This window comes from Strix aluco, chromosome 1 (genome assembly GCF_031877795.1).
Source record: "Strix aluco isolate bStrAlu1 chromosome 1, bStrAlu1.hap1, whole genome shotgun sequence".
Classification (NCBI taxonomy): Eukaryota; Metazoa; Chordata; class Aves; order Strigiformes; family Strigidae; genus Strix; species Strix aluco.
In genome coordinates this window covers 142,933,065-142,944,237 of record NC_133931.1, presented here as the reverse complement: position 1 = coordinate 142,944,237, position 11,173 = coordinate 142,933,065, and positions in this window count along the sequence as shown.

Genomic DNA, 11,173 nt, shown 5'->3' with positions numbered 1-11,173 from the left:
TTTCTATTTCCTTTTCCTAACTCGGAGCACCCTGACCTACTACATATTTTCTGTCACTGACTTACATAATTAGCTGTTAAAGGAAAGAGCTACCTTTCCAATGCTTTAGTGCAGACTACACAAGGTCAAAGTAAAATGTCACATGGGTCAACACTATTTAGTACTGAGCATCTGCCAGCTATTCCTTTGCTTTTTAGACATGCACACTAAAATCAAGTGTACCTGTTTATATCTTTATTTTAGGCACCTCTAGAACATTTATCGTCATAGTAAGTATAATAACTGGATGTAGAGAGATCTTAATTTCTGCAACAGAAATAGCATTTTAACATACATAAAGGACATCATTCACTTTACAAGCATTATTTTTATTCTCTGAAACTAATTTCATCTCACTAGGGTTTCATATGGGCATTTTCAGATCCCCTTGCTCTACTGCAGTGTGGATAAGACAGATATTAAATAGATGCATCAAGATAATGCAGTAAAGTAACAGATCCAGGTTTTATCAGAAGTGGTACATTTATTGTTCTTCAAACTAACAGAACTATGTAAATGCTAAATTTCTCAATTAAAAAAAAAACACACAACTTTCCAGTCTGATTATTAACCATTAAGGTCCCCCAAAATATAAAGTACATGCACAGCAAAAGCTTGACACCCACCCAGAAATAAGTACTTTTATAAAATATCATACTTCTAAAATCAATTATTTTTGGAGGCCTAATATATTATTTTGAACACTTGGTTCTGGCAGAAAACTTTTCTAATTTTTGGTTGCTAAAAACGCTTGAAAATGCAACTCCAAAGCACTGGAAGAAAAGAAACCAGAGCAAAAGAACCAGAAATGTGTGTCTTTCTCATGCTTCTAATTTTTAAGCGATGTGATGATTATTTGTGACCTAAACCATGATTTTTGGATGCTTGAGATGTCAATATTATAAGAAGGCAGGATCACTAGTAAGGTATCAAGATTTGCTTCCAAGGCCCAGTCATATTCAGGCATCAGTGACAGAACTATCCAGATGACAAGTCAGTATCCAGCACTAAATGCATGTGACATCTATCAGGATACTTACTGCAGATCCTATAGTATGACAGAAGTGTCCAAGCTAACTGTAAGCTGCTTGGCTTGGAACTAGAGGCAATTTAGCTTCAGCAACAAGTAACTATTCATATGTGTGGAAACAATACATATGCAGAAATGTTAACTGGGACTGTCAGAGCAATGACTGCTGTCCAGGACGCATGGAATGTCAGTCCTCGCTTCTACAGGCTCATGTACAGCCTTGCAAGGCAGTGGGAAATACCAGACGGCTGTCAGTATTGCCAAATCACTAAACTTTATCCTTGTCTAAAAGAACTTGAGTTTTACATAGAATTCAGCCTTCCTTGAACAGTCTCCCTTCAACAGCAAATCGGAGTCCTGACTTCACCATTTGTGTCTTCCAAGTACAGCAGTAATTATTCGAAGCTCTGCATCAACTTGGTTAGATCGTTTCTGCTCTTGCAAATAACATGATTTGGGCTAACTCAGCCATCTCTACACAACACCACACTGTGTCATGTAGTCATGTAGAGGGAAACTAAGCTGGATCCAATATTCAAAGAGTGTTCAATCAAAGGGCCAGATACTGTCTTTAGGACTGTTACAAGTTTCTATAAAAATAGCCATAGAAGCATAATTCACAGTTGACAGAAAAGATTCCACTGTGACTAAGTGAATGAAAAGGGAATATAAAAAGCAAACCTGTCAAAATCTGGCTTCCAAAATGAACCGCTACATATAACTTTCTTTCCTACCTAACCTCCATTGCACAGGCAATGGAGGACACAAAAGAAACAGTGTAAACTGTAATTCAGACAATTCAGTTAAGCAAGGGTTTTCTGAGCAGGTAACTGATGCTTCCACTAAATAAGGAAATAAATGGTTCATTTTGGAAACAATATTTTGAGGGCTTTGCTTCTTTTTTCCCCTGACAAAAAGCATTTCTTAACTTTTCTTAAGTCCAGTGCCACACCAATAGGGGACACCAGTCATGTGGCTTGACATATCCTTGACATCAGCCCTATTCAGCAAAGAAAGAAAATATTAAAAGCAGAGAATAAAATGGAGACTTTTTTCTTTAGACAAAAATAGTTAATGAAATTATGGGTACATTTTATACACAAAGGCACTCAGAAGTATTGGGAATCTGCTTTGTTCTCCAACACTCCATCCTCTCTTATTATATACAAGTCATTGTGACAAATCAGAGCTGACTAGTGGTTTTCTAGACACCATTAAAACTATGTTTCTAATGAGAAAAGGATTTACGCATACAAAATGATGATTTTAACTGAATACAAAGAAACGTCTATCAGCACAAAACTAACACTAAAATCTAGCCAGACTGTGAAAAAACATTAATATTCAAGGAAAATAGAAAAAGAGAAAAGATTAATGGAAATGCTCAAAGATCTAGCTAAATTACTGCTAGTGCATACTCCAAAGAAACAATTAAACGACAAAAATGTATTTTTTATTCCTAAACATCCTTCTTCTGTAATGGATATAATTTCACTGGTAGAAGCAATGTTCACAGATACAACAGTGGGATTTACTATACTATTATATCAAAATGGATGCACTTTACTGTATTTCAAACTGAAGACACTTTAATTACCAGTATAAACCAAAACATTAGACTCTGATGTTATCTTTTTGTCTTAAATCAAACAGCTCAGGAAGGACACCAAACATACCTATAAAGATCTATTAACATACTAATCTATAAATTTACCTAATAAAGAAATTTCCAATCATTCTGGCAATGAAAGTTGACAGTGTGAAAGTTTACTCCAGAACATTCAATATTACTTCGAGTAATTTTGGTAATTAAAGCATGTAAGAGGTTTACACTATTTATTTTTTGAGTAAAATCAAGAACCTAAACTTAAAAAAGGGAAAGCGCTACTCATGTAATGTTAAGTCAGAAAGCATAACACACTGACTAAAATCTTAAAAATATTCTTGTTCTAATTTTGTTTTCCCACCAATATATAATAAGATTTTTGAAAGGGAAAAAAAAATTCATCATTAAGACTTCTGGCAAAAACTCTAAACTGAAGATTCAGTGCCCGATTTGCTAGTTTAGTATCCTATATATACACATCTAGATCCAAATATACATTCCAGCAAAGACACTGCAAACGAAACTCATTCAAAAGTTAATTAAAGCTTTTCTACACATGGAACTGTTCCTGATTAATTCCATATGGGGCCATTCTTATTACAGAAGTGCCTCATTCCATTTTAGTTAAAACAAACTGGTTTGCTCAGGAATGAGAGTTGCCCGTACATGAAATTAATCAGAATCATTTGTAGACTATTTTAATTACTTGTGACCAAATAGAATTTAAAAAAAAAAAAATCAGTAGGCTTTAATTCACAACAAGTTTTGTGCTGCTCTATCTGTAGGGATCTCCTTGAAAGAGCATCTTACATTAAATACCTGATAAAAAATTATTAATTAGTAATGAGTGATTTTTTTCCTTTTTTCAATAGGTATAGAAAAAAATAAAATACACCATAGTGAAAAGACACAAAAGTTAAGTTTCTGAAGAGGGGCTTTTAGGTTTCAGGCCTTGTAGTTGTCTCTCACTTCATAACCAATCTGATCTTATTTGAGGGTCAGGATTGTTTCATAGTCCACAACAACTGCATGACAAAGATTACATCAGAAGATGGCACACAGGACTCTGTATTGTGCAATAAAGGAATTCCTATACCAGAGCAACAGCCTCACCCGGCTGTTTGTCATATATGCCTATCACCTTGGCTTTGTCCTGACACAAAGGGTGGAATGAGGTGCCTCAGCACACTGGTGTTGAAGTGGAAGGGGAAAGCAAGAAGAAAATGCCCACACAGAAGTTTTCCAAGAAGGGTTTCGGACAGCTCAGGCCACAAGACTAGTATTGCAGTTAAAACAATATCATCACCTTATAATTTTGGTATTGATACATAACATATATCTAGACTGGTAATACATTTCTAAGACTTGTACACGGTCTATTCTCAGTACTTGCCATTCCTCCTCTTTGTTTCCTTTAATTCAAAGATTTCTGAATGCTTGTAAAGTAATGATTTTGGCTGCCTGTTCAGATGACCAATCACCAAATGATAATGTGATCCTGTAGAGAAAAAAAAAGAATTTAAAGTGCATTTTGTTTTTTTATAACCCTACACACATCAGCTTTGTAAGAGATACACCACAGTGATAACCCTTGTGTAGTCAAAACCCTATATATTTCTTATTCATGATATGCCTGTATGATTGTCACCTGGTAGATAGAAGATTGTGAAGGATTTGGAAAACTGTCTCTCTCTCAAATCAAGTGCACTTTGCAGGGAGTTAATGGCTTAGTGAGTACCAACACTGCAACAGACAAAAAGTGGTATGATACCAGAAACTGCCTGAACAAATTTGTTGGCTCCCTTTTGCAAAAGCATGTTTAGGAAGCTATTGTCCTTCCTAAAGAATTCTAGCTGCTTTAGAAAGCAGGCTTAGGTACGAAGTTTGCAAAACTTTTTGTAGGATTTACTTACACAACAAGGATTTTTGGCATATGCTTCTATCTATACAGACTGAATGCAGTCTGGTGGGGCGGCCGTATGTCTCAGCTACAAGTTCTACTGCAAATGCAGTTATACTAAAGAAATAACTTGAATAATATACTTTATTTCTCCTCTAGTGTAACACACAGCCTATTTCAGCAAATAGGCCTTTCTAGCCGTTTGCCATGTAGACATGAACTGTGTTTACATCATCAGACTTTGTCTACATGACCAGTACAAAGGCAGCTTTACCAGCAAACCTTTAAATTGTAGACAGTCATATGCAAATACTCCTTAACTATTCAGTACTGGTCTGTAAAAGGTCTGTAGTTACTGGTCTAATGGCTGTTAAAGAGCTCATTCAATCTGCTATTAACTCTCAAACAACCACAGACAACTCAAATATCCTACTATTGACTGTTTAACTCTTTCGGTAAGAAAGGAGAACACAAGCCAGAAAGGTAGTGTTTACTGTAAATATTTCATTCTGATACAAAGCTCAGCAGGTGATAAATATCATTCATTGTCCTCTTCTCACTTCAGTCAGGAAGGTGCCAGCCTAATGGCATCCATAAATAAACTCAAGCAGCCTCTTACCATACCAAGTGCTGCTGTTGGTGACTAGGGAAAGGTTTCTGCTCACTCTTACAGGACAGACGGGCCATCTTCCCAAGTAAGAGAGAAGCTTTGATCCCTGTTCCAGCAGGGAGGGAGTGTCCTGCAGTAAACTGATAGGGCAGCGGAAAGAGTTCAAACCAGTGTTATAAACCCTTTTACCTAAGTATGGATCAGCTATTTTGCTTCCAAAACCAGAGTGTGGCTTCTCACCTGCTGTCTGCAAATGCGGTGGTCAGCACTGATATGAAGAACTCGGTGCTAGGTTTGTATCAAGAGGTAGTTTTCCTTATAGGAGCAAAAATGGTAAAGATCCAATACTGTTTTTCCATCTTTTTCAAAGTGTCAGCATATAGGATTGAAAATTTCAGGGAAGGTAGAATGCAGTTTGCTTGAATTTAAGAGAATAATAATCCCAGTAGATAGAGTTCAGTGCAATAGGAAGTCAAAACCTTCAGCTAGAAATCAGGACCAAGAGATCTTAGAGATCACAAGATACAGAAGAAGCCTGTGGACTTTAATCCATACATGAAAAGAGCCCAAAATCAGAAAGATTTGTGCAAGATTCAAAATACAAGTGGACATCTGCAGATTCAATGTAGTAAGGTTTCTTTTTAGGGTTTCCCAATTCTATACACTAGTGTACAAGAGTCTGGATATGTGTATAAGATTGCAGCTCACTATTTCAATCATGTCAAATGCCCATGTAAATTTTAATCTGTGGTCAGAAATAATCTTAAAAAGCTCAAAGCATTTATAACACATACTGTAAATAGCATCCTGAATTATTTTGTATACGAGGTTTAAAAGTACCATAACCCCCTCTCTCAGTTCTATCCTTTTCAGTAGATAATTTTTATAAAAATGAAAAATTATAAGACCCAAATTGTTGGATTTCATCAAATATAAAATGCAGACTCTGTGGAAGTTGTTGCTTTGCTGGCATCTTGGTTGAAATTTACACAACAAAGAATGGGTCCGAATGGTAAAAGCAAAAAGGTGTCTTTGGACTCAGAGGCGTAAGAGGATAAACATTTTAGTTCTCAATAGTACTGAACTGCAGGGGGATTTTTAGTGTTTCTACAGAAATAAATATCCACAGTATATAGTGTACCACGTGAGAACCCGCTAGGCTCAGAAGCACACTGAAATCTTTCAGAAGCTGACAGCTGGGCAAAAGATGTGTTAAATCAGGGCCAAGGCAGAGAGTTGAGAGGGTTCTCTGAGCCATCAGTGTATGTTTCCATAAAGGCTGGCATCCCACTCTAGAGTATATAGAAAAGCATTAAAGGATGCTGCTTTTCCTCCTCCTCTTTCTTCTGTAGCAGATTGAAGGGTGATGCTCTGCAAGAAAGTGACAACATTAGTGATGCCATCATACAGTGAAACCTGTGTGACAGACAGCATTTGTTCTATTTGTTCTAGCTTCTACATTCTGTTCTTTTAACACAAGAGGCACTAAAGTGAAACTCCCTGAAGGAAAGGACACAGCTCCAGTCATTGCAAGCAACTCGAACTCCTTACCATGCTGAGGGAAGAAAAGTTTTCAGAGTCTGCAGGGTTAGAGAAAAGGTAGAAGAACCTGCAGCACACCCAAGAAACTAATGAGAAAAGCAAACAGATACTCAAGCTCCCCTTGCAATGAAAAAGCTCTTCCTAGAAACTAGAAGAGATCTGTACAATTCGTTTACAATTCAGAGCAGCCCTTGCCTATCTGCTCAGTTTCAGTTGGCTCAGTGGCTTCTCACCTCTTAACAAAGTTGATTTATGGAAGCATAGGATGGCAAGGGAATATTGTTTATAAACAATTCTAATTTCTATTATGTCTTATTCAGTGTTTTTTCCTTTCAGGAAAAAAAAAAAAATCCTGTCCTGTTTAATTACCAGTTCAAATAAAGCCAGTCTTTTGGTGTTTAAGCCTTTTTCACCTTTGGGGAACTCATTTTAAGGAAAAGACCTAGAGATATCCACTTCCAAGCTCCAGTTGACACTGTGGTCTCATCACACTTAGGCAGACTACTCTGGATTTCTGTTTGGAGTGCAGCACAGTGCCTTGGGCCTGAAATGGCAGCAAAGCTCTGTGCTGACTGTGGCCTGCTGTAGCTGAGGCCTTGCTGTAGCACATGAGTTAGTGGCACAGGGAGGCAAACCAGTTTAAACAAAAGTAGGAGCTGCTGCCCAGCGAGAAGCAGAGCAAGCCAAAGCAGCTGAGGGAAGAGAGAACACAGTTAAGACTCCAGTCTGAAAGCGAAGACAACTGAAAGGTTGCTATGACAAAAGCCTATAAAATAATTAATGGCATCAAAATGTGACAAAAGGACAAACGTAGGCTGTTAAGTCGTGAATAAGATGCCTCTAATTAAATTATCAGGAGAAAACCTTAAGCAAACAAATACTTTTTCCAAACAATGCCTATTTGCCTTGTAGCAACTCAGTGCCAAACTCTGTTGTACAGGCACCTAGGTATAAGTTGAGTTCAAAGAGTGACCAGAGAAATTTACAGGAAAAATCAAGTAGCATTAAATACAGTAATGAAGGGGCCTCAAGAAATGCTTTTGAGGTTGCCAAGCACAAGGAGAAAATAAAAGCAAGAAAAACCACTCTGCACCTGTCCTGTCTTCACATCCTTTTCCTGAAGCACTCCTGCTGGCTATCATGAACAAAGATACTGAACTGGAGGGACTTTTGATCTGAATCATGTATAGCCATTTTTATATGTTCCTATGTACTTGAATAATTCATTCTTGTAAAATGTTTGGATGAAGGATATTACATATCTGTACAATATATTTTCTTTTTTCAGTCATGCCATGTGTCATAGTACAAACTAAAGCATGTATCCAGTGGTAAAGTTATTCAGGTTAAAATTTAATGAACTTAAATTTAGTTTAGTCAGAATTTAAATGGCTAAAGGCTAATCACAATGAATTGGTAGTGTTAAATTTAGCCTTGACCACAGAACAATCTCATACAGTGACTTCAGCATTGTCCTGTCTTAGATTATGGATAACTCAAGCATGCATGGTTTAGGTGTTAAGTTTTCACTGGATTATTGCCTGTATATTGTATTGAGTTGAATTTATTATCAGACTAATGAAAGTGTTCTAAAATAGTGCAGTTTCTAGAAAAGTAAGCTCCCAAAGGAATTCCACTAATGAAAATTAAGACAGTGGATTCATGTTGAAAACAATATTCTAGTTTTCATCCATATCAAGGGGAAAAAAAAGCAATTTTTTTGGAAATTCAGTGTGTCTTTTTAAAATAAGCTGTTTGTGTTCTATTACTTCTTATGGAGTTAGGGGGAAAAAATATTAAAAAAAATCAGTCAGCAAATGATCCCCTACATTTAAAAGGATTTTATCATGCTGATAAGAATATAGATTCTGTTTTGCTTACTGAAGCCAATGGAAACTCTCCTAGCAATTTCGATGTGAATTATAACAGCATGTAATTTTTTTTATATATACAGATGTTCATCACAACATCATGGTATATCCCCTTAAATAGCTACCCTGATGCAAACAGCAGTAAAGGAAATGTTGTCCAATATTTAGCTAGATGCGGCATGATTCTTTAAAGCTGCTGTGAAATGCATGTGGTACTCTCTCTTCAGTATGAAATAGGAAACTCAGAAAACAGACATTCAAATCCTATTTGGTAACTCAGCACCTTTTTCTTAAGCAAGCTTGCCTAGTGTCTAAAACTTGGATCCTTCTTCTATTGTTCTTAACCTAATAGCTTGCATATCTCTTTTATGTCCCTCTTTTCATGTTCACACTATTTCCTAAGAGCAATTAGCTCTTTCGGCTTTACAGAAAGACTCAACAAGATTCTCAAGAAAAGGTCCCAAAATTGCAGAACTGTTCTGAGAAATGCTATTAAAATTCAAATACTGTATGATACTCTTGCTATCCAGTTTTAGTTCTACATCTAGGAAGACTAAATCTAACATGGTCTTTAAAGTATGTACTTCTGACAAACTGTAAAATGTAACCACTACTATCTGTAATCAGATTGCTAATTTTTCATCAGATTTTTTTCAGAATTCTCACCCACTGCAGTCTATCAGATCCCAAACCAGAGGCAGTCCCTAATTATTTTGATTTACCAGTAACTCTAATTTAAAAAACAAAAAAAGCAAACAACCTAAAGACAGAAAGCCAAGCCCTGATTCATCTTTATGGTAACATTGAGACAATCACAATAACCGATCATAGCTCCTAGATTACTTAAAATCATAAGATTCCAGGCAAACACGATTTGGCTAAGATACTCAGTTTTTTTATTTTAAATGTGTGTTAAAATGAAAAGTACTGTACGGTATAGCAGAATATAAAACTTGTTTCTTCTTCTGCTACTTAGTGCATTTAACAAATAAAGCTGTTAAGCAATAACCCTTCCAGTAGCAATATTAATAAAACAAACCACGACAATAATTTCCTACTCCACTCCTTTTGAGATGTGTATTGGCAGCAGAAAATAAATTACTCTCTCCTTTGTTTTGAGCAACCGATGTTCTGCAATTCTAGAAACTAATACTGAGTTAAGGAAAAACAGGACACGATCCTGACCCAAACACAGTCACCAAAGCTCTGAATAGCCTCAAAAAACTAGAATCTATAATGCCTTCGTAAGGGTTGCTTTTTCATAGCAATTACACCACTTTGCTTTTGCATTGGAACCATACAAGTTTTGCTAGAAGAGGACAATACTCTCCATTTCCATGATAAAAGCTAAAGAGTTCTTTTTCTTGGAAGAGCATTTGTATTATCACTTCCACGGCAGTTATCTTTCACTTAATAGCAAACAGGAGATCCTTCAGAATACTTCTAGTTAGGGCCATAAAAGAAAATAAGGTAAAACCCCACACAACCCACTCTCAGTCTGGCTTCTGTTCTACTTTGGACTATTAAGATTAGTTTGAGTTTCAAGAGTTATTAAAAGGAGAATTACTCTTTTTGCACTTTAGAAATAGAGGTACTAACCTGTTGCCACTCTTAAGGCCAAATATGAATCCATTTAATTGAAGTAAATATTATGTAATATTTTCCCTTCATTGTTGGGCCACATTTTCAAGGTCTCAGCTGTTTCATTGACCCATTATTTAAAAAAGATCTAGAAGAAATTAAAATTTAGAAGAAATAAAATCTCATAGGAAAAAATAGCTTACATGTTATATATTCAGGTTATGTTTAGCTTTGGACTTTCATCCAAGTACCATTCTTATGCCTTTGCCATTAAAAAACCCCACATAAACCAAAAAATTCACTAAGCTAGCCTAGTCAGAGATTAGGTTTATTTTGGCAAGACATCTGTAAATTTCCCCTCTCCCTGAAATGTTCTAAAATCAGTATTTATTCTAAACATTTGATACCAGTGGCAAACAACTATTTAAAAACTGATTTCCAAAACCCAGTAGAAGCATCTTATCACTGTAGAACCAGAAGGGGTTTAGGGGAGTTTCCCTCCAGAAAGAGCAAGTGGTGAACAGACATCAGGTTGGTTTTCAGCAGAGGCAGTAAGAGGTGTGATAGTAACAGCTTGCTCTAGAACAGAGCAGTGGTTATGCAGAGCGTTGACAACATTGGTTCATGAAAACACTGATAAAAAAGCTTCAGCTTTTGTCTCAAAGTGTGTGAAAGCCTCTTCAACAATACAGCACTCCAAAACCTCAACAGGCCAAGTGAAGTTCTAGTTGTCAAAACAAGAGCATGCTGCTACCACAACGTCCCGCTCAACAAGGCCACAAATAGTCGTCCCACCTAATTTAACAAAGAGAAAAGCTACGATATCTTTCACCCTCTGTCTGCAGTCTCCCAAAACACAGACAACCCAACAGCTGACCCCTGAAAGGCGGGAGGGGGCAGCCCCCAGAGAGCCCCTCAGGCCGCACCGGTGCCTGCTGCTAGAGGGCGGCGAGGGCGGGTGTGGCCTTTCCCCGCCCCTTCCCACTTGGGGCTA